This window comes from Schistocerca americana, chromosome 3 (assembly GCF_021461395.2).
Source record: "Schistocerca americana isolate TAMUIC-IGC-003095 chromosome 3, iqSchAmer2.1, whole genome shotgun sequence".
Lineage (NCBI taxonomy): Eukaryota > Metazoa > Arthropoda > Insecta > Orthoptera > Acrididae > Schistocerca > Schistocerca americana.
Genome location: NC_060121.1, coordinates 413,120,765 through 413,143,194, shown reverse-complemented (window position 1 = coordinate 413,143,194; position 22,430 = coordinate 413,120,765). Strand labels below are relative to the sequence as shown.

The following is a 22,430-nucleotide window of genomic DNA, read 5'->3' as shown; positions in this document are numbered from 1 at the left end:
TAAGTAATATGAGTTTCCTCCTTTTGGAATTGCCTTAGACGCTGTAAAAATGTTGTCGAATCTAACAGAATAAGGACCGTGGAAAACTGAAAGAACTTTAAGAATCATAAGGCTTCTAGTACCGGAACAGCTTCTATAGTAAAAAACAAAGTTTCTTTCGGCAATTGGAACATCTTGGACATTTGTATTTGCAGACAGAGAAAGACATATCCCAAATTTTCTCCCTCCGATAATTTGGAAACATCGTAAATATGTGTAAACGTCTGACCATTCGTGTCATACTTGAAGATAGAAGAGTGAATTTTCTCTTAACGATGTACCGTCTAAATGTATACGCACTTCTTGGGAGAAGACCGAGAAGTTGCGCATATAGGTAAGTAATAGGTAATTTTCAGATCACAGTGTGAAAGAGACAACAATGTGCAGACACCTTTCCCTGAGGGGAGGCGACCTGTCAGTGTGAGCTACCAGGCTGTGAGGCAGGCGCAGGTCGAAGGTTCAGTTCTGGTGGTGTTCACAGTTCGTTCCTAATTTACGGGTATTGTCAAAGTATATTTAATTTTTGGCGTCTATGCTGGGAGGAGGGCAGATAGGGCTATTTGCTGCTGCTTAGTACCTAGCCTAATTGTAGGTGATTCACGTCCGTAGTTACTGTTTGCCCCGCCCTCCTTTCGGGAGAAATACAACTGGCCATTATCGTAAGTGTAAAAATGACATAGATGCCTTCTGGCGACGAACACGTTGATGTCGTTTCTTCTGTTTCATGAGGGTAGCCGCAATACACTTCAGAGTGATCGTTGCACCATGAGGGAGGACATGAAACAGAATAATCTTTTCAGACTCCCAGGAGACCGTCGCAATGAGTTTATCGGCTGAGGTTGCGGCTTTGAAAGCCTTTTCTCTTCTTTTTTTTTCCAGAGGAGAGGTGATGTGGTGCCACTGCACGGATTGTTGATTTGTTTCCGGGTCGAAGTGATGAACCCATGTTTTATCGCCGGTCACTATTTTCGACAAAAATTGTCACGATCAGCAGTTCCGTGCAGATGGTCCTTCGTTGCTCTTTATGGTCTACTGTTAGGCGGCGAGGAACCTAGCAGGCACACACCTTTGAGTATCCTAGCTGGTGGAAGAATGTGTGAGCTCTACCAACAGAGACGTCCAGCTGTGCCGCGAGGTGTCTGATTGGGATCCGCAGATCAGCTCCGATGAGAGTGTCCGCACGTTCCAACATTGCAGGCGTCACGGCTGTGTGCGGCTGGCCGACACGCAAGAAACTGAACAGGCTTACGCAACCTTGTTGCGATGATGAGAGACGTCTCGCTCAACGACTCACCTCGCTTTTGTTCGCTGCCAGGTTTCCGTAGATGTTCCGCAAGCGCCTGTGAATATCTGCGATGCTCTAGTTTCCGCCAAAACAAATTCATGACGGTTCTCTGCTTCCAACGCTTCTCCGTTACAGCGAGTGATTCCACGGGAATATTCCACGATGTCCACAACTAATTCCGCATTTCTCAACCGAAATTTCCCGAGAAAAAAAAAGACATGTTGCGTTACTTATTGAACGCCCCTCGTACATATGTCATTAAACTGGGGAGAAGGATCTTCCAGAGAAAAAATACACTACTGGCCATTAAAATTGTTACATCACGAAGATGACGTGCTACAGACGCGAAATTTAACCGACAGGAATAAGATGCTTGTTACCAGAATATGGAATCGGTGGGTTCAGGAGGGTAATACCGAACGCCGTGCTGGATCCCAACGGCCTCGTATCACTACCAGTCGAGATGACAGGCATCTTATCCGCACGGCTGTAACGGATCGTGCAGCCACGTCTCGATCCCTGAGTCAATAGAAGAGGACGTTTACACGACAACAACCGTCTGCACAAACAGTTCGAAGACGTTTGCAGCAGCATGGACTATCAGCTGGGAGACCGTGGCTGCGGTTACCCTTGACGCTGCGTCACAGACACGAGCGCCTGCGATGGTGTACTCAACGACGAACCTGGGTGCACGAATGACAAAACGTCATTTTTTCGGGTGAATCCAGATTCTGTTTACAGCATCATGATGGTCCCATCCGTGTTTGGCGACATCGCGGCGAACGCACATTGGAAGCGTGTATTCGTCATCGCCTTACTGACGTATCACCCGGCGTGATGGTATGGGGTGCTATTGGTTACACGTCTCGGTCACCTCTTGTTCGCACTGACGGCACTTTGAACAGTGGACGTTACATTTCAGATATGTTACGATCCGTGGCTCTACCCTTCGAATGGTTCAAATGGCTCTGAGCACTATGGGACTCAACATCTTAGGTCATAAGTCCCCTAGAACTTAGAACTACCTAAACCTAACTAACCTAAGGACATCACACACACCCATGCCCGAGGCAGGATTCGAACCTGCGACCATAGCAGTCCCGCGGTTCCGGACTGCAGCGCCGGAACCGCACGGCGACCGCGGCCGGCCTCTACCCTTCATTCGATCCCTGCGAAACCCTATATTTCAGCAGAATAATGCACGACCGCATGTTGCAGGTCCTGTATGGGCCTTTCTGGATACAGAGAATGTTCGACTGCTGTCCTGGCCAGCACATTCTCCATATCTCTCACCAATTGAAAGCGTCTGGTCAATGGTGGCCGAGCAACTGGCTCGTCACAATACGCCAGTCACTACTCTTGATGAACTGTGGTATCGTGTTGAAGGTACCTGCACGCGCCATCCAAGCTCTGTTTGACTCAATGCCCAGGCGTATCGAGGCCGTTATTACGGCCAGAGGTGGTTGTGCTGGGTACTGATTTCTCAGGATCTATGCACCGAAATTGTGTGAAAATGTAATCACATGTCAGTTCTAGTATAATATATTTGTCCAATGAATAACCGTTTATCATCTGCATTTCTTCTTGGTTCAAATGGCTCTGAGCACTATGGGACTTAACTTCTGAGGTCATCAGTCCCCTAGAACTTAGAACTACTTAAGCCTAACTAACCTAAGGACATCACACACATCCATGCTCGAGGCAGGATTCGAACCTGCGACCGTAGCGGTCGCGCGGTTCCAGACTGTAGCGCCTAGAACCGCTCGGCCACTTCGGCCGGCCATTTCTTCTTGGTGTTGCATTTTTAATGGCCAGTAGTGTAATAACAGAAAGAATGACCTTTCCCGAAAGTGAATGGAAAATAAAAAGCATTCTCCCTGTTTACGCGCTTCCGTGGCTACAACTTCAGAATCGTAGCGCGAATTAGAATCCGATATGGTATGTACACACTTCGATTTTCTGTTATGTAAATTATGGCACTGCCAGACGGTTCAAATGGCTCTGAGCACTATGGGACTCAACTGCTCTGGTCATAAGTCCCCTAGAACTTAGAACTACTTAAACCTAACTAATCTAAGGACAGCACACAACACCCAGCCATCACGAGGCAGAGAAAATCCCTGACCCCGCCGGGAATCGAACCCGGGAACCCGGGCGTGGGAAGCGAGAACGCTACCGCACGACCACGAGATGCGGGCGGCACTGCCAGAGTTGGCTGAAATGTTTTCTGCTGCTTGTCAGCCGAATGGTGATCTACGTGGCCCAGCCCTCAGGCAAATGACTGTAATGTGGAATTCCTCGCCATTACGATGAGCATCAAATTTCCTACTATATTATCCTCCACTAGTTGACTAGCAAACTTTCGAAATTGAAAAAAAATAGTAAATAGTTTTCTAGTGTCGGTCATGACCGCACTGACCCTGCACTTGGATCCGTGCCTGCTGAGGTCCTCGTCAGGTAGCACACGTAACGCGGCAGCTGGCCGCCGCTCTGGTACGCGTGTCCTTGGCGCCGCGTGTTTCCGCCGACCTGTAGCGCAGACCGTATCGGCGGCCCTGGCACAGCCGATGTTTGTACCTGCCGCTCGCGGCTACAGCGCTTTCTCGGAGTCTCTCTCCGCGTAGCGCCTGACGTCACTACCTGCGGCGTTCTGTCCACACCAATTTGCAGACCGTACGCTGCGAAGGGAATGCTAGTAATGCGGTGCGACGGTAGAAACACCAGGCATCTGTGTAGCACCAGGAACACCTTTCCACGTACTGGTTCAAAGACCTTTTTTTCTACATCTATATCTATATTCTGCAAACCACTGTGAAGTGCATGGCAGAGGGTACGTCTCATTGTACAGTGATCAGGGCTTTTTCCCGTTCCATTCACGTATGGAATCGGGAAGAATGATTGCTTAAATACAGGGTGATCAAAAGGTCAGTATAAATTTGAAAACTTAATAAACCACGGAATAATGTAGATAGAGACGTAAAAATTGACACACATGCTTGGAATGACATGGGGTTTTATTAGAACAAAAAAGAAAAGTTCACAAAATGTCCGACAGATGGCGCTGGACAGCAAAAGTCAGTGACTGTGCATGACAATCGTGTGTAAAAGGAGCTGCAATGAGAGAGAGAATCAGATGCGCCACCAGTGACGTTACCTGAAAAGGCGCTTTTAGTGAAGCTGTATTATCAGAATGGGGAATGTGTTAGTTCAGCGTTACGACCCTATCGCCATAGGAAGGGGATTCGAACGGGTAAAGGTCCGTTGACAAATGCAGCTGTGGCGAGAATGATTTCGAAGTTCGAAGCCACGAGTTGTTTGGACGATAGACCCCGTAGTGGCCGACCGAGCACAAGGCGTAATGCTGCTGAGACAGTTCAGGAAGAATGGAGACTGTAGCGGGTTCGTCAATGCACGGGGAAGTTAACGCTCGTGCAGTCGCACGCCGCACCGGCATTCCATACACTACTGTTTGGTTGGCACTGAGGCGTACCCTCCGATGCTATCCGTACAAAATCCATCGGCATCATGAACTGTTACCTGGCGATTTAGAGAAGCGGAGGGCATTTGCGGTGTGGGCGTTTCAAAAGATGGTGGAAGATGACGATTGGTCGAGTATCGTGTTGTGGACCGACGAAGCTCATTTCACGCTCCGAGGGTCTCTCAACGCCCACAACTGCAGAATTTGGGCTACCGAAAATCCTAGAACTGTCGTGGAAACTCTACTGCACGACGAGAAAGTCACGGTATGGATTGCATTTACCACACCTACCGTTATCGGGCCTTTTTTCTTCGAGGAAATGCGTGATTCTGGTTTTGTAACTGCTACCGTGACGGGTGAAAGGTACGCCGATATGTTACAGAATCGCATCATCCCCAGCCTGGCTGATAAACACTTGCTGTAACGTACGATGTTTATGCAAGATGGCGCTCCACCCCATATTGCTAGACGCGTGAAAGATCTCTTGCGCGCGTCGTTTGGTGATGATCGTGTGCTCAGCCGCCACTTTCGTCATGCTTGGCCTCCCAGGTCCCCAGACCCCAGTCCGTGCGATTATTGGCTTTGGGGTTACCTGAAGTCGCAAGTGTATCGTGATCGACCGACATCTCTAGGGACGCTGAAAGACAACATCCGACGCCAATGCCTCACCATAACTCCGGACATGCTTTACAGTGCTAAAAATGGTTCAAATGGCTCTGAGCACTATGGGACTTAACATCTGAGGTCATCAGTCCCCTAGAACTTAGAACTACTTAAACCTAACTAACCTAAGGACATCACACACATCCATGCCCGAGGCAGGATTCGAACCTGCGACCGTAGCAATCGTGCGGTTCCGGACTGAGCGCCTGAACCGCTAGACCACCGCGGCCGGCACTTTACAGTGCTGTTCACAACATTATTCCTCGCCTACAGCTATTGTTGAGGAATGATGGTGGACATATTGAGCATTTCCTGTAAAGAACATCATCTTTGCTTTGTCTTACTTTGTTATGCTAATTATTGCTATTCTGATCAGATGAAGCGCCATCTCTCGAACATGTTTCGAACTTTTGTATTTTTTGGTTCTAATTAAACCGCATGCCATTCCAAGCAAGTGTGTGAATTTGTTGGAACTACGAACTTTCAAAGTATTATTTCACAGGATAGTGTACGTTTGTTTTCAAATGTCTCCCAGTTCATTTCTTTCAACATCTTCGTGACATTTTCCCAAGGGTCAAACATACCCTTGATCGGTCCTGTTGGCCTTCTACGTATTCTTCAATACTTCCCGTTAGTCCTGCCCACCCCTGTTACCTGAGTGGTCAGCGCGGCGGAATGCCACGGCAAGGGACCCGGATTCGATTCGCGGCTGAGGCAGTAGATTTTCTCCGCTCAGCGACTGGCTGTTGTATTGTCCTCATCATCATTTCATCACCATCTCCGACGCGCAAATCGCCCAATGTGGCGTCGAATGTAATAAGTACTTGCCCTCGGCGGCCGAACTTCACCGAGTGGGGGACTTGGCTCAAATGGCTCTGAGTACTATGGGACTTAACATCTGAGGTCATCAGTCCCCTAGAACTTAGAACTACTTAAACCTAACTAACCTAAGGACATCACACACATCCATGCCTGAGGCAGGATTCGAACCTGCGACCGTAGCGGTCGCGCGGTTCCAAACTGAAGTGCCTAGAACCGCTCGGCCCCACTGGCCGGCGAATGGTGGACTCCCGGTCTACAATGCCGTACGCTCATTTCCATTTTTCCCGTTAGTCCTATTTGGTACTAGTCCCACATAATCGTCCAATATTCTAAAATGGATCGCACGAGTGATTTGTAAGCAATCTCCCTTGAATACTCACTGCATTTCCCTAGAACTGCAGTCTCCCATCTGCTTTACCTGAGATTCAGACTATGTGGTTGTTCCATTTCGTATTTCTACAAATTGTTAAACCCGAGTATTTGGGAGATTACAAACCTACCTAAATGAAATGTAGACAGGCTCAAAGAAACTGATGTATTGAATAGAAACATTAGGCACAGATACAAGAAGCACAATTAATTAATTGAAATAATAGCAATTAAATGACGATAAAAGTGTACGTTAACTGTTCAACTTGTACAGGCTATTATATCGGCAGTCACAGCTCGGTCAATAGATGAAAATCACACACAATAAATCCTGGAATGTACGAGAGAGAGAGGGAGAGAGAGAGAGGGAGTTGGAGAGAGGTGAATGGGGGAGGGATGGAGAGAGGAGAGAAGGCAGCGAGTGGGGAGGGAGAGGGGGAAAGGAGAGGAGGACGAAGACCGGGGAGAGGGGAACAGAGAGGGGAGAAGGTGACGTTGGGAGGAGTGAGGTGAAGAGTCGATAAGGAAGAAGGGGAGGCATGGGAGTGGGGATGGGGGAGAGGGGGTGAGATATGGGGGGGGGAGAAGGGGAGGAAGAGGGCGACGGGAACGGGGAGGGATATTATGTCCAATGGTGCTACAGCTCAGCTCAACTTTTAACATTACCTGAGCTGTTGCATGGATGATTCCGTGGCTCGGTTGCGGTCGTGCTTCCGAGCTATCATTGTAATACACGATAACAAAGTCGCCACAACGGACGAGTAACAAGATATTTACACATTTTGCTCGTTGAAAACAGCAGCCACCTCTAAACGTCCGTCGCTTCAGCGTTCAGGTATACTGCTACAGCATGTCACCTAAACTAGCTAGTTCACCTGGTCCCGAAAGCAGACCGTGGAAACGCTTGTTGCCTTTTTCAAGAAGGGCCATAAAGTAAGCAAGTGTGAACTACTGCTCACTTTGGGTGCTGTTGAAAACCTTCGATCTCTGCCTCTACGTATACGCCCCACTTCCCCGCTCTACGTTACCCTCCCACTCCCAGACATAACGACGCACTTACCTGTATTGTCCTCTCATCCCTCCATCCTCCCTACCTGTCTATCCACACAGCATCCACTGGGACTTGCTCATGGGTCAAAGTCACCAGCTTCCATTTTTTAGGTATCTGTTAAAACGAATCATATTTGTTATATTATAAATCCCCCTCCTTTCACCCAGCCATCCCATTTGAGGGGGAGGGGGGGGGGTTTAAACGAAAATTGAGGGGGAAAATCTAGTGCGCTACAGTGAGCAGCGAGTTCTTAGAAGAAGGAATCAGAACGAAAAGTCGAATCAGAATAGTCTGCAAGAATAGTGAGGCAGTGATACCTGACATTGTCAGAAAGGAGACGGCGGTATTAATGTGTTTTAATAAATAAAAATGTTTGAAACTAAAACAGAACTATTAATGTCAAGACCGAAATTTCCTTATAAGAGTCAAAGTACAATTACTAGTTTCCATTGCTATCTGCAATCATCTTCAGATCGTTCAAACTGTAAAAAAGCCGTAAATGTACACAACTGGCCATTAAAATTACTGCACCAAAAAGAAATGTAGATGATAAACGGGTATTCATTGAACAAATATATTATACTAGAATTGAAACTTCCTGGCAGATTAAAACTGTGTGTCCGACCGAGACTCGAACTCGGGACCATTGCCTTTCGCGGGCAAGTGCTCTACCACCTGAGCTACCGAAGCACGACTCACGCCCGGTACTCACAGCTTTACTTCTGCCAGTACCTCATCTCCTACCTTCCAAACTTTACAGAAGGTCTCCTGCGAACCTTGCAGAACTGGCACTCCTGAAAGAAAGGATATTGCGGAGACATGGCTTAGCCACAGCCTGGGGGATGTTTCCAGAATGAGATTTTCACTCTGCAGCGGAGTGTGCGCTGATATGAAACTTCCTGGCAGATTAAAACTGTGTGCCCGACCGAGACTCGAACTCGGGACCTTTGCCTTTCGCGGGCAAATGCTCTACCAACTGAGCTACCGAAGCACGACTCACGCCCGGTACTCACAGCTTTACTTCTGCCAGTACCTCATCTCCTACCTTCCAAACTTTACAGAAGCTCTCCTGCGAACCTAGAATTGACATGTGATTACATTTTCACGCAATTTAGATGCATAGATTCTGAGAAATCAGTACCCAGAACAACCACCTCTGGCCGTAATAACGGCCTTGATACGCCTGGGCATTGAGTCAAACAGAGCTTGGATGGCGTACATAGGCACAACTGCCCATGCAGCTTCAACACGGTACCACAGCTCATAAAGAGTAGTGCCTGGTGTATTGTGACGAGCCAGTTGCTCGGCCACCATTGACCAGACGTTTTCAAATGGTGAGAGATCTGGAGAATATGCTGGCCAGAGCAGCAGTTGAATATTTTCTGTATCCAGAAAGGCCCGTGTAGGACCTGCAACATGCGGTCGTGCATTACTCTGCTGAAATGTGGGGTTTCTCAGGGATCGAATGAAGGGTAGAGCCTCGGGTCGTAACACATCTGAAATGTAACGTCCACTGTTCAAAGTGCCGTCAGTGCGAACAAGAGGTGACCGAGACGTGTAACCAATAGCACCCCATACCATCACGCCGAGTGATACGCCAGTATGGCGATGACGAATACACGCTTCCAATGTGCGTTCACCGCGATGTCGCCAAGCACGGATGCGACCATCATGATGCTGTAAACAGAACCTGGATTCATCCGAAAAAATGACGTTTTGCAATTCGTGCACCCAGGTTCGTCGTTGAGTACACCATCGCAGGCGCTCGTGTCTGTGATGCAGCGTCAAGGGTAACTGCAGCCATAGTCTCCGAGCTGATAGTCCATGCTGCTGCAAACGTCGTCGAACTGTTCGTGCAGATGGTTGTCGTCTTGCAAACGTCCCCATCTGTTGACTCAGGGATCGAGACGTGGCTGCTCGATCCGTTACAGCCATGCGGATAAGATGCCTGTCATCTCGACTGCTAGTGATACGAGGCCGTTGGGATCTAGCACGGCGTTCCGTATTACCCTCCTGAACCCACCGATTCCATATTCTGATAACAGTCATTGGACCTCGACCAACGACAGCAGCAGTGTCGCGATACGATAAACCGCAATCGCGATATGCTTCAATACGACCTTTATCAAAGTCGGAAATGTGATGGTACTCATTTCTCCTCCTTACACGAGGCACCACAACAATGTTTCACCAGGCAACGCCGCCAACTGCTGTTTGTGTATGAGAAATCGGTTGGAAACTTTCCTCACGTCAGCACGTTGTAGATGTCGCCACCAGCGCCAACCTTGTGTGAATGCTCTAAAAAGCTAATCATTTGCGTATCACAGCATTTTGTTCCTATCGGTTAAATTTCACGTCTGTAGCACATCATCGTTCTGTAGCAATTTTAATGGCCAGTAGTGTACATTGGAAACAACCTTAACTGTAAGCATGCAATGACACACATTCATAAATGCCAAGACAATGGCAGAACGTAGTTTAAAAACATCACCCTGAGCAAGCCATGTTGTAGGCCGTAATCCCACAGGATGACAGTATCAAAAGAAAATGGCAATTTGTACTCATGAAACTGGCCATTTTCTTTTATTACGTCATCCTGCGAGATTAAGGTCTATGTCTTGGCTTGCTCACGGTGATGTTTTTAAACTACGTACTGTCATTGTCTTGAATTTGCGAATGCATGTCATTGCACGACTACAGCCTCTCATGATTTACAATACATATTTACCGCTTTCTTACATGTAATTGTAATGGGAAAATTGCGATCTAGGCATTAAAACGTCTTTACTTTAAAAATTTTTAATTTAATAAAAAGAGGGGTACTTGTTGTCAACGGCCGCCACGAGGCCTACAGTTTTTTGCATCTGAATTTTTTAAAGCTATTTACTTAAAATTTCTGTTTACACTAAGATTACAAAGTCCTCTTTCACTCGTATTTGATATTGTTTGGTAAAAAACAGATTCAAATTCTTAATTGGTTGTATGATACACTAAAAACAGTGTCTCTCGGTGTGGTGTCAGCTTTCGGGCCTAACAGCGTTTCGTATTGGAGAGCACGACTTAATGCTGATTAGTTATCCACGCTGATTCTAGTTTGGCTCCACTAGACTGAGAAGATCTCGTTTCAGAACTTCCCAGTCCATAAAATCTGGAGTTGTTCTCCAGGAACCGAAATACGGGCATCTGCGTCATCAGCCATCGATTCTGCCAACTATAGCCCGATGTTGGCGGTCGTTCTGCACGAAGCTGCCGGTGGAGGTCAGCCACAGACATCGTGTCGAGGTTGGGCACGCGAAGGCACTCTCGCATCTCACGTGACCACAGAGAGTGACTGCTCTCACTCCGTAGGTTGCGACAACAGGAGAAGATGTCAGGCGGAAGCAACCGGCTGTAATACTGTATTACTACATACAGGGGCCGTCCAAACCGTTCGGAGGCAGATTTTATTCCCGTCGTAGAACCGATGTCAGCGTAGTAACTGTATGTTGTATGTGAAATCTTATAGGACTTAACTGCTAAGGTCATCAGTCCCTAAGTTTACACAGTACTTCATCTAAATTATCCTAAGGACAAACACACATACACCCATGCCCGAGGGAGGACTCGAACCTCCGCCGGGATCAGCCGCACACTCCATGACTGCAGCGCCCCAGACCGCTCGGCTAATCCCGCGCGGCCAGCGCAGTAACTACGCATGAAGTAACAACTGTAAACAAGAGATGTGCTTTCAACCAGTCAGTTGTGAGTAGACAGTGCTTTAGTGCGTCACCAAGTGCTGTCTAACGTATAAGACTGGGGCAACGAACTGATCTCTGCATTAAGTGTTAAAGACCTTCTCCAGAATGTTGTGAAGAAGAGTAAAGTGTGTGCAAAGTTTGTTCCGCACTCCTTGACTACCGAACGAAAAGAGTAACACATGGACGCCTGCCGCGACTTGATTGAAATTTAAAACGCGGGCGATTTTATTGTGGAAAAAATAATCCCGGCTGACGAGACTCGGTGTCATCAATACGAACCTACCACAGAACTACAAAGTGCAGAATGGTGGTTCGCCAAGACCGAAGAATATAGGATGTGATGTGCGAGTTGAAGAACATCCCACAGAAGTTTTTTGGCAATTGCAAGTGGTTGTATGGACCTTCTGTGCGATGTACTGAAGTGAAGGGAGACCAAGTAGAACGCCTTAGGTATTAACTATTTCATGATTAATATTTGTTTTGCATGTATGTGAAAAATAAAACGTCAAAAACTGTTCTCTCATGATAAATAATACACTTTCACTACCAAAAAATTTAAGCTGACTGTTTCTGAAAATCGGTGAAGTGAGACGCATGCTTTCATGTGAATCTAGAATTTTCAAGAGTTAAATTTTTAATTGTTGAACGATTTTATCAGGATGGAAAAAAGTATAGGAAGTCAGTACCAAAACATATTTAATCTCCTGATAGCGATAAACATGAAGTATCGCATACAAGTTTTCAACATAACATTTGAAAATCGCTTTGACATAGCACAAAACGATGCTTTCTATCTAGGGCATATACGTCCCACTGTATAGCCCTACACATTATATATAAACTAGCAGAATTACTGAGGTATGTAAAAACTTTTCAAAACAATGTTTGTCATGTACAAGAACAGAAAACTAGTTACTTCTGACATTCGTCGAGTGGAGGAGATGGTAATTTGATCCGGTGAAACAAACGCGCCTGTAAACACATGACGTCCCATTTGATCGGTCAAAGCCTGCAAAACATCTCGCTTCACGCTAGCACTAGACAAATACGAGACGTCCCAATGCTCAAAACTGCATCTTACTTTGGTGGAACATATGTATCCCATCAACCACGAAAGTGTTAAAATCACCATCTTCGTTTTTCTCTGTTATTTACTAATCGAGTCTCGTAACTTTGTGGATGGTTGCATAACGTCATTCGAGTGATCATAGTTGTGCAGGGATAGTTGATTGGCTTGAGAGGGTGCGAGTGTAGATCTATTGTGTTTTGTTGATCATTTATAAGCTCTTTAAGACATTTTAGGAATTCCCATGCACGTAAATATGTTGATCATCAAAAATAGGACTTGATATAACATTTAACTTTTTCTGATTAGCATCAATGTGTAGTCTCGCCTAAAGCGTCTCACACATACTCCGGTAAACCTAGCAGCTCACAACAGTTCGGTGGAAGACCGGCCACTGGAAAGTGTATAGGGTCCGGCTGGTCTTTGCAGCCCATCTGATTCGGCGCTGGGAGAAGAAACCAAGCCGGCGGGAGTGGCGGAGCGGTTCTAGGCGCTACTGTCTGGAACCGCGCGACCACCACGGTCGCAGGTTCGAATCCCGCCTCGGGCATGGATGTGTTTGATGTCCTTAGGTTAGTTCGGTTTAAGTAGTTCTAAGTCCTAGGGGACTGATGACCTCAGAAGTTAAGTCCCATAGTGCTCAGAGCCATTTGAAGAAACCAAAACTTGTTTGCCCATCCGACCGAAGTGCAGAGAGCGCTGGCGCGCCGGAATGTATGGGATGGGATGAGACGACAAGTAGGCAGTCCTCAAACTCCACGCTTTAGATGACGGCCAAATCCGGCTGGCGGAGAAATGCATTAATGATGTGTTGTTTGGTGACAATTCAGATGGAAGCTATTCATTTGTTCGCCAAGTGTTTCCTCGCAACCACTCATCATTTCTACGGCTCCCTCACATCTTTACCGCTATGTCTGTTATGCTTCTCCAAGCTCGAGCAGTTCCCAATCCACCACAACTTCCCCCATGGCAATCACCAGACCAGACAACCTCAGTATGTTCAGAAAGCTCTCACCATAATTTAAACCAAGCCTATTGACATAACGAACAGCAGCAAAGAGACAGTAATATATTCTCCAGATTTTTGTCTTCATATAATGATTTGCCGTAATTCACATTTTTTTGTAATTATGCAATACATTATAACATTGAAGTACGATTATATGGGCATTTTCTTACGTGCAAGTGATTCCTTTGTAGAACTTTATAAATTGCTTCATATGTTTCAGGTATAATCTTGCCTATACCTGAGGAGATACGACAGTAGAAAACTTCAAGTTCTCCAAATGTCTCCCGGTCGCTTCAAACCTCAGTCTTGTTTTTGGTTGTTCGTGAAGAGAAATCGAATTTCTCTCTAGCATACTTTTTCTCTCATTTGCCATTAATGACAACAGTCATATGTACAGGGTTGCACAAAAATATGGAAACACGGCGAGAAATGAAGGGCTGGGAAAACGCAGGCGCTAGCCAGGCCCGCAGGTTGAGCTATTGTATTTGACTGTGAATGGCACCTGTGCAACGTCCCCAATACGTTGCAAGTGTCGGTCGTGGTAAGAACGGTGTTCTGTGTAGTTGTGTGTGCATTATGTCGCAGCTAAGTGACTTCGAACGTGTGCAAATTGTTGATGCTCCTATGTATATGAGTGCTTCCGTAGCCGAGGGAGCCGAAATGTGTGGTGTTTCAAGATGCACCGTATCGAAGGTATATACCGCATACAGGAAAAGTGCAAAAACATCAACTTTAAGTCACACGGTGGACAAAGATGCGAGTTGAGTGATCGTGACGGACAGTCACTGAACAGGATTGTGACGAAAAATAAAGAGGACGACAGCTGCAAAAGACACTGGAGAACTGAATGTCGCACTCGTGCACCCTGTCAGCACCAAAACAACGTGAAGGGAGCTCCAGGAGCAAGAATTTGCAGGTCGAGCTGGAATTTCACATCAGTCGTAAGTGATACAAATGCCCATAGCAGGAAAACGTGGTGCCGACGCCATAAAATCTGGACTACGGGTAGTGGAAGAAAGTCAACCGGCCGTGGTGGACGAGCGGTTCTAGACGCTTCATTCTGCAACCGCGCGACCGCTACGGTCGCAGGTTCGAATCCTGCCTCGGGCTTGGAAGTGTGTGATGTCCTTGGGTTAGTTAAGTTTAAGTAGTTCTAAGTTCTAGGGGACTGCTGACCTCAGATGTTAAGTCCCATTGTGCTCAGAGCCATTTGAACCATTTGAAGAAAGTCATTTGGGCCAACGAGTCTTCTTTCACACTGTTTCCAACTTCTGACGGAATTTACGGCTCACGAATGAAACATGGAGGGGGTTCGGGGAAGATTTGGACAGCAATTTCGTGATATTTCACGAGCACCACCGTTACTCTGCAACGTCGCATTATTTGCCAAGGGGTATGTAAACATTCTGGCTCATCGAGTAAATCCCATGGTAAAATGTTTGTTCCCTAATGGTGATGCTGCGTTTCACACTCACCAGATCTCATGCCTTTGTGGACTATTTTGAAGAGAAGGGTGTGCGATCACTATGCACCATCGTCATCGTTACATGAACTTGACACTATTTTGCAGGAAGATTCCCACGAAAACCAAACAGGATCTTTATTTAGCCATTCCGAGACGACTGGAAGTTGTTTTGAATGCCTATGGTCTCCAAAAAAATGTTCAAATGTGTGTGAGATCTTGTGGGACTTAACTGCTAAGGTCATCAGTCCCTAAGCTTACACACTATTTAACCTAAATTATCCTAAGGACAAACACACATACCCATGCCCGAGGGAGGACTCGAACCTCCGTCGGGACCAGCCGCACAGTCCATGATTGCAGCGCCTCAGACCGCTCGGCTAATCAAGCGCGGCTATGGTTTCCCTACACAGTAATAGGCATGTTGATGTGGTGTGATTTTGTTATTTCCATATTTTAGTCCACCGCCTGTATGTATTCGCCACAACCAGTACGAATATTTATAGATTTTTAATTTTTTGATATTAACTTACGTGTTGCGTGTATATCGAGCCTGCATACGCTTTTTTTGTCAACTGAACTGACGCTCAAGGCCAATTTTGAGGATTAAAGTGGTTAGGAACAATTAAAGAAACTACTGCTCTATTTTACACGTTCTGTACACATCAGAATTTGTTCTTCGCTGTTTAGTGAGTCAGTTCTGTGAAAATGAAGACCAAGTTTCATATACTTCGCTTCGTTCTGCTTTTTATAGGAATCGATGCTTAGTCATATCTAAGCTTCGACCGTAATAGCTTCCTAGCGTGTCTGTTAACGGCTCGTAATCGCTACGTCTGAAAAATTGATGTGAGCGGTTGCAGCCGGCCGGTGTGGGCGAGAGGTTCTAGGCGCTTCATTCTGGAATCGTGCAGGTTCGAATCCTGCCTCGGGCATGGTTGTGTGTGATGTCCTTAGGTTAGTTAGGTTTAAGTAGTTCTAAGTTCTAGGGGACTGATGACCTCAGATGTTAAGTCCCATAGTGCTCAGAGCCATCTGAACCATTTTTTGAGCGGTTGCTATACCAGCTGGAACTTTTGTAAACAGACAATCGATGCTGGGCACTTGCGGACACTTTTTAATATGTAACGATCTGGGTGCCTTTAGTCATGGTTTATCATCTAGTTGGCGCTGTACCGCTCCATTAGTTCAGTTTTTTTCGAATATTTCTTCCATTTTGTGTCGTATGGAAAGAGAGCATTCACAAAATAACAGTATTGTTTTGCCTAGATAGAAAATTGTATTTTTTGAGGCATTTTTGTCAATTGGGGAAAAGGATGTATCTAAACTCTTTTTGACACACATTATTTATACCTTAAACTTGCTGTCGGTAGCTGATAATGTTCATGTTCTGAAGCAAATTGTCTTTACTGTTCTTCTAGTGTTTCGTTTCTACTTGCAAACTTGTCACTTTGTGCCTTCGTTCGATAATGGGAAGTTCTCTCTTACAGGCTTACGTTTGCGGACTGACCACTGAAAATGACTCATTGAAGTGCTCACGAAAATATTCCCTTTTAATTTAATTTTTATTGCTGTAATTGGGCCGAAATTCACCTTACAAATGCACCTAATATTTCCAATTCCAGAATATTCTAAATCATTCAGGAAAAAATGGTTCAAATGGCTCTGAGCACTATGGGACTTAATATCTGTGGTCATCAGTCCCCTAGAACTTAGAACTACTTAAACCTAACTAACCTAAGGACATCACACACATCCATGCTCGAGGCAGGATTTGAATCTGCGACCGTAGCAGTCGCATGGTTCCGGACTGAGCGCCTAGAACCGCTAGACCACCGCGGCCGGCTATTCAAGAAAATTAGAAATAATTTTAAAACATAATATTTTCGATTCTAGAACATTCGAAAACATTCTTAGACTTTCTAGAACATTTCGAAAGCATTCTTGAAATTTACGGAAGGTTTCCGAATAGAATTAGATCACGTCAATATACACTCCTGGAAATTGAAATAGGAACACCGTGAATTCATTGTCCCAGGAAGGGGAAACTTTATTGACACATTCCTGGGGTCAGATACATCACATGATCACATTGACAGAACCACAGGCACATAGACACAGGCAACAGAGCATGCACAATGTCGACACTAGTACAGTGTATATCCACCTTTCGCAGCAATGCAGGCTGCTATTCTCCCATGGAGACGATCGTAGAGATGCTGGATGTAGTCCTGTGGAACGGCTTGCCATGCCATTTCCACCTGGCGCCTCAGTTGGACCAGCGTTCGTGCTGGACGTGCAGACCGCGTGAGACGACGCTTCATCCAGTCCCAAACATGCTCAATGGGGGACAGATCCGGAGATCTTGCTGGCCAGGGTAGTTGACTTACACCTTCTAGAGCACGTTGGGTGGCACGGGATACATGCGGACGTGCATTGTCCTGTTGGAACAGCAAGTTCCCTTGCCGGTCTAGGAATGGTAGAACAATGGGTTCGATGACGGTTTGGATGTACCGTGCACTATTCAGTGTCCCCTCGACGATCACCAGTGGTGTACGGCCAGTGTAGGAGATCGCTCCCCACACCATGATGCCGGGTGTTGGCCCTGTGTGCCTCGGTCGTATGCAGTCCTGATTGTGGCGCTCACCTGCACGGCGCCAAACACGCATACGACCATCATTGGCACCAAGGCAGAAGCGACTCTCATCGCTGAAGACGACACGTCTCCATTCGTCCCTCCATTCACGCCTGTCGCGACACCACTGGAGGCGGGCTGCACGATGTTGGGGCGTGAGTGGAAGGCGGCCTAACGGTGTGCGGGACCGTAGCCCAGCTTCATGGAGACGGTTGCGAATGGTCCTCGCCGATACCCCAGGAGCAACAGTGTCCCTAATTTGCTGGGAAGTGGCGGTGCGGTCCCCTACGGCACTGCGTAGGATCCTACGGTCTTGGCGTGCATCCGTGCGTCGCTGCGGTCCGGTCCCAGGTCGACGGGCACGTGCACCTTCCGCCGACCACTGGCGACAACATCGATGTACTGTGGAGACCTCACGCCCCACTTGTTGAGCAATTCGGCGGTACGTCCACCCGGCCTCCCGCATGCCCACTATACGCCCTCGCTCAAAGTCCGTCAACTGCACATACGGTTCACGTCCACGCTGTCGCGGCATGCTACCAGTGTTAAAGACTGCGATGGAGCTCCGTATGCCACGGCAAACTGGCTGACACTGACGGCGGCGGTGCACAAATGCTGCGCAGCTAGCGCCATTCGACGGCCGACACCGCGGTTCCTGGTGTGTCCGCTGTGCCGTGCGTGTGATCATTGCTTGTACAGCCCTCTCGCAGTGTCCGGAGCAAGTATGGTGGGTCTGACACACCGGTGTCAATGTGTTCTTTTTTCCATTTCCAGGAGTGTATTTCTCATCGAAAAATATGCTCCCACCATTTAAATTCTGTAGGAAGGAAGAAGATAACTGTGACTTCAAACTCAGTCTCAGTCTCTTAGTTTGCACGTTACAACTCACATGCATGAAACTCCCTTACGCACAGTGGAAGATATAGGACTACATACATCGCACGAACGCACGTACACACAGATACACAAAACTACTGTGGCAGTGTCTGGATGAGAAACCAGTTGTGCATATTTATTTGTATACAGATTAAACTGAGGTACGTTTCTAGGAAGAGGGAGGGAAATGAAACGTTATTCACTTGTTGAAGCATTCTGTTATTTTATTTCAGACATTAAAAATCCAAGTGAAACGTACAACAAAGTTCTCAGGATGAATACACAGGTAATTCCCTGTCGGTAGGATGGCGCATCCCGTCGGCCCAGACGACCTGTAATGAATCAGTTACGAAGGGTGTGATACAGATGCAGCGCACACCCAAACATCTACGTCTTGAAGTTACAACTACGTTGCACGGTATCATACAGAATTTTGCCACCTACACGACGTCTGGTACTGTATCAAGCTAATCTAATGAGTTAACCACAAAGATATTTTTATTTGCTGTTAACTACGAAGCATTTTGTTTGTTTTCCTAGTTACATTCACATCGCGGATATCTGGCGAGCGCTGACGGGCCGTATTTGGCGCGGAGAGAGTTTATCACGTCGATGGCCGTGCAGCGCAACAAGGAGCCTGAAGCCGTACCGCAACTCATGCGGCGATACGATGCAAAAGAACTAGAGATATAATTTTTTTAAGTGCAGCATTTTTCATTGTCAATATTTGTACATATAATAAGCCCCTTGATTCATACCCATACAAATCACTACCATTATTGTGCTTCTTTAGGTACAGAATGTTATAAGACAAGTCAAAAAGTTTCATGCAACTATCACAAGTAGAGTTTCATACATAGGTGCATAACGTACTGTAACCCACAAGCGGCTTGTAATCAAATTGCGTGCTTATGAAATATCATCTCAGTTATGCGACCGGATTTGTGATTTCCTGTCAGGCATTTGACGCCGACCTACATAATAAAATAAGGGAACTAAGAGTTCTCTCGGAAAGATGTAGGTGATCGTTTCTTCCGCGCGCTGTTTAGGAGTAGAATAATAGATAATTACTGTGAAGGTGGTTCGATAAACCCTCTACCACGCATTTAAGTGTGATTTGCAGAGTATCCACGTAGGTGTAGGTGTAATAAAAGTCATTTTGAGAAAATCGTGTTTTAAGTTTAAAACAATAAAAGGTCACTCATACACTACCGGCTATTAAAATTGCTATACCAAGGAGAAACGCAGATGATAAACGGGTATTCATTGGACAAATATATTATACTAGAACTGACATGTGACTACATTTTCACGCAATTTGGGTGCATAGATCCTGAGAAATCAGTACCCAGAACAACCACATCTGGCCGTAATAACGGCCTTGATACGCCTGGGCATTGAGTCAAACAGAGCTTGGATGGCGTGTTCATGTATAGCTGCCCATGCAGCTCCAATTCATCAAGAGTAGTGACTGGCGTATTGTGACGAGCCAGTTGCTCGTCGATCATTGACCAGACGTTTTCAGTTGTTGAAGAGTTCTGCAGAATGTGCTGCTCAGAGCAGCAGTCGAACATTTTCTACATCCAGAAAGGCCCGTACAGGACCTACAACATGCGGTCGTGCATTATCCTGCTGAAATGTAGGGTTTCGCAGGGATCGAATGAAGGGTAGAGCCACGGGTCGTAACACATCTGAAATGTAGCATCCACTGTTCTAAGTGCCGTCAATGCGAACAAGAGGTGACCGAGACGTGTAACCAATGGCACCCCATACCATCCCGCCGGGTGATACGCCAGTATGGCGATGACGAATACACGCTTCCAATGTGCGTTCACCGCGATGTCGCCAAACACGGATGCGACCATCATGATGCTGTAAACAGAACCTGGATTCATCCGAAGAAATGACGTTTTGCCATTCGTGCACGCAGGTTCGTCGTTGAGTACACCATCGCATGTGCTCCTGGCTGTGATGCAGCGTCGAGAGCAACCGCAGCCATGGTCTCCGAGTTGATAGTCCATGCTGCTGCAAACATCGTCGAACTGTTCGTGCAGATGATTGTTGTCTTGCAAACGTCTCCATCTATTGACGCAGGGATCGAGACGTGGCTGCACGATCCGTTACAGCCATGCGGATAAGATGCCTGTCATCTCGACTGCTAGTGATACGAGGCCATTGGGATCCGGCAGGGCGTTCCGTATTACCCTCCTGAACCTACCGATTCCTGTGCTAACAGTCATTGAATCTCGACCGATGCGAGCAGCAATGTCGCGATACATTAAACCGCATTCGCGATGGTACGCATTTCTCCTCCTTACACGAGGCATCACAACAACGTTTCACCAGGCAACGCCGGTCAACTGCTGTTTATGTATGAGAAATCGATTGGAAACTTTCCCCATGTCAGCACGCTGTAGGTACCGGCGCCAACCTTGTGTGAATGCTCTGTAAAGCTAATTATTTGCATATCACAGCATCTTCTTCCTGTCTGTTAAATTTCGCGTCTGTAGCACGTCATCTTCGTGGTGTAGCAAATTTTAACGGCCAGTAGTGTATTTCTAAATTAAGTCTCAAAAGCACCCAGCAGCATAGTCAGCATCATCTTTTCTGCCAGCCTCCTTCTCTAAAAGCGTCTTCCTCGAGTCTCACCTTGCTTCTTTGGTGGTGAACTCGGCTGCACGCTGTGCCTCGGCATGTCTCGACTTGTGTAATAATTTCAACCTCTTTATATTATGACAGCCTGGGATGATGTTAAGATGGGCAGGAACTTGTATTGTCCCCATGCATCCATCATTAAGTGTTAATGTAGCATTAATAGCTTCCCGTTTCAATCTATTTAACCCTACATACAAATTTTTGGGCTATCTTATCCAGACAATATTACTGAGAGGCTCACTGTGATCCTGAGTCTGCCCATGTGGACACTTTCGGGGGAGGTCTGGATAAACTAGTTTCCTATAAATTCGCTTGATGGCACCCATAACCGCTTCAGAAATAGAGTTCTTGTGTTCAAAATACACTCCAGAAATTTCAGCCGTCCGGAATTTACACCATAAGTCAAGTACTAGTAAGCAAAGTGAATGTATCGGTTTTCTGTCAGTTGAGAGTTTGTGGAATTGCGACGCCAAAGACTGCTTTCTTGATACTTTCTAAAGCATTTCCATTATTCCTGATGGGCATCCATAATACTGATGAAGTTCATTTTATCCGTCTGTCGATCACTCAGTGGCTCGGCTCCCGACAATCTGGTGGTGTGAAGAGTTTGTTTTAATTTTCTATGACGTGTGCCCACCCACTTCTGTGCGTGTCAGATGCATTCCAGTTTCTTTACCTCACATTTTCGTGTAGATTTAATTCAGCTACACACTTACCCGCTTGAGAAACGCGTATAAAGACACGCATGTTCGACTGTTGATTTCGGAGATACGCAGGTAATACAATGAAATTGAAAATAAAATACTTCTAAACGACGCTCAAAGATAAGTTATATATCATTTTGAGCAAGAGCGAGTGAAGAATATTGTAGGACTTGTTTTGTAAAACGTCAAAAGTTTTGATTTTATGCCTGAAAACTCGCATTACATATGTAGTGTGTCTTCTCTTGGCTACTCCCGAAAGAAGTACACTTTTATAACACGAGTTAAAATATTTTATTACGGGTCCACCCTCTGCATATCGTTAAGTGAGTAAACCGAGTCAAGCCTGAAATGTATCATGGAGAAAACGAATATTCATTGCATAACACATACCCCCTTATTTACCAAAGAAGAAGATAATTTAAGTCATATTTATTATGGAATTTAATGAACTTGTAAAATTTATACGAAGAAGTTAATTAATTCTGAGACTTACTAAGAGCGAGAAGTGCCGCGCGGGGTAGCCGCGTGGGGTAGGGCGCGTTGTGACTGTCCGTGCGGCTTGCCCCGTCGGAGGTTCGAGTC

General features: G+C 46.3%; 1 protein-coding gene and 1 non-coding gene across 2 annotated transcripts in view; both read right to left on the bottom strand.

The window, feature by feature from the left end:
- The window catches only part of LOC124605320 (choline transporter-like protein 1), a 482,432-nt gene that overhangs the window by 266,702 nt on the left and 193,300 nt on the right, over window positions 1–22,430 (bottom strand). The window lies entirely within an intron of this gene.
- Trnas-cga lies at window positions 8,625–8,699 on the bottom strand. The gene has a single exon. It is a non-coding gene; the product is annotated as a tRNA-Ser (tRNA).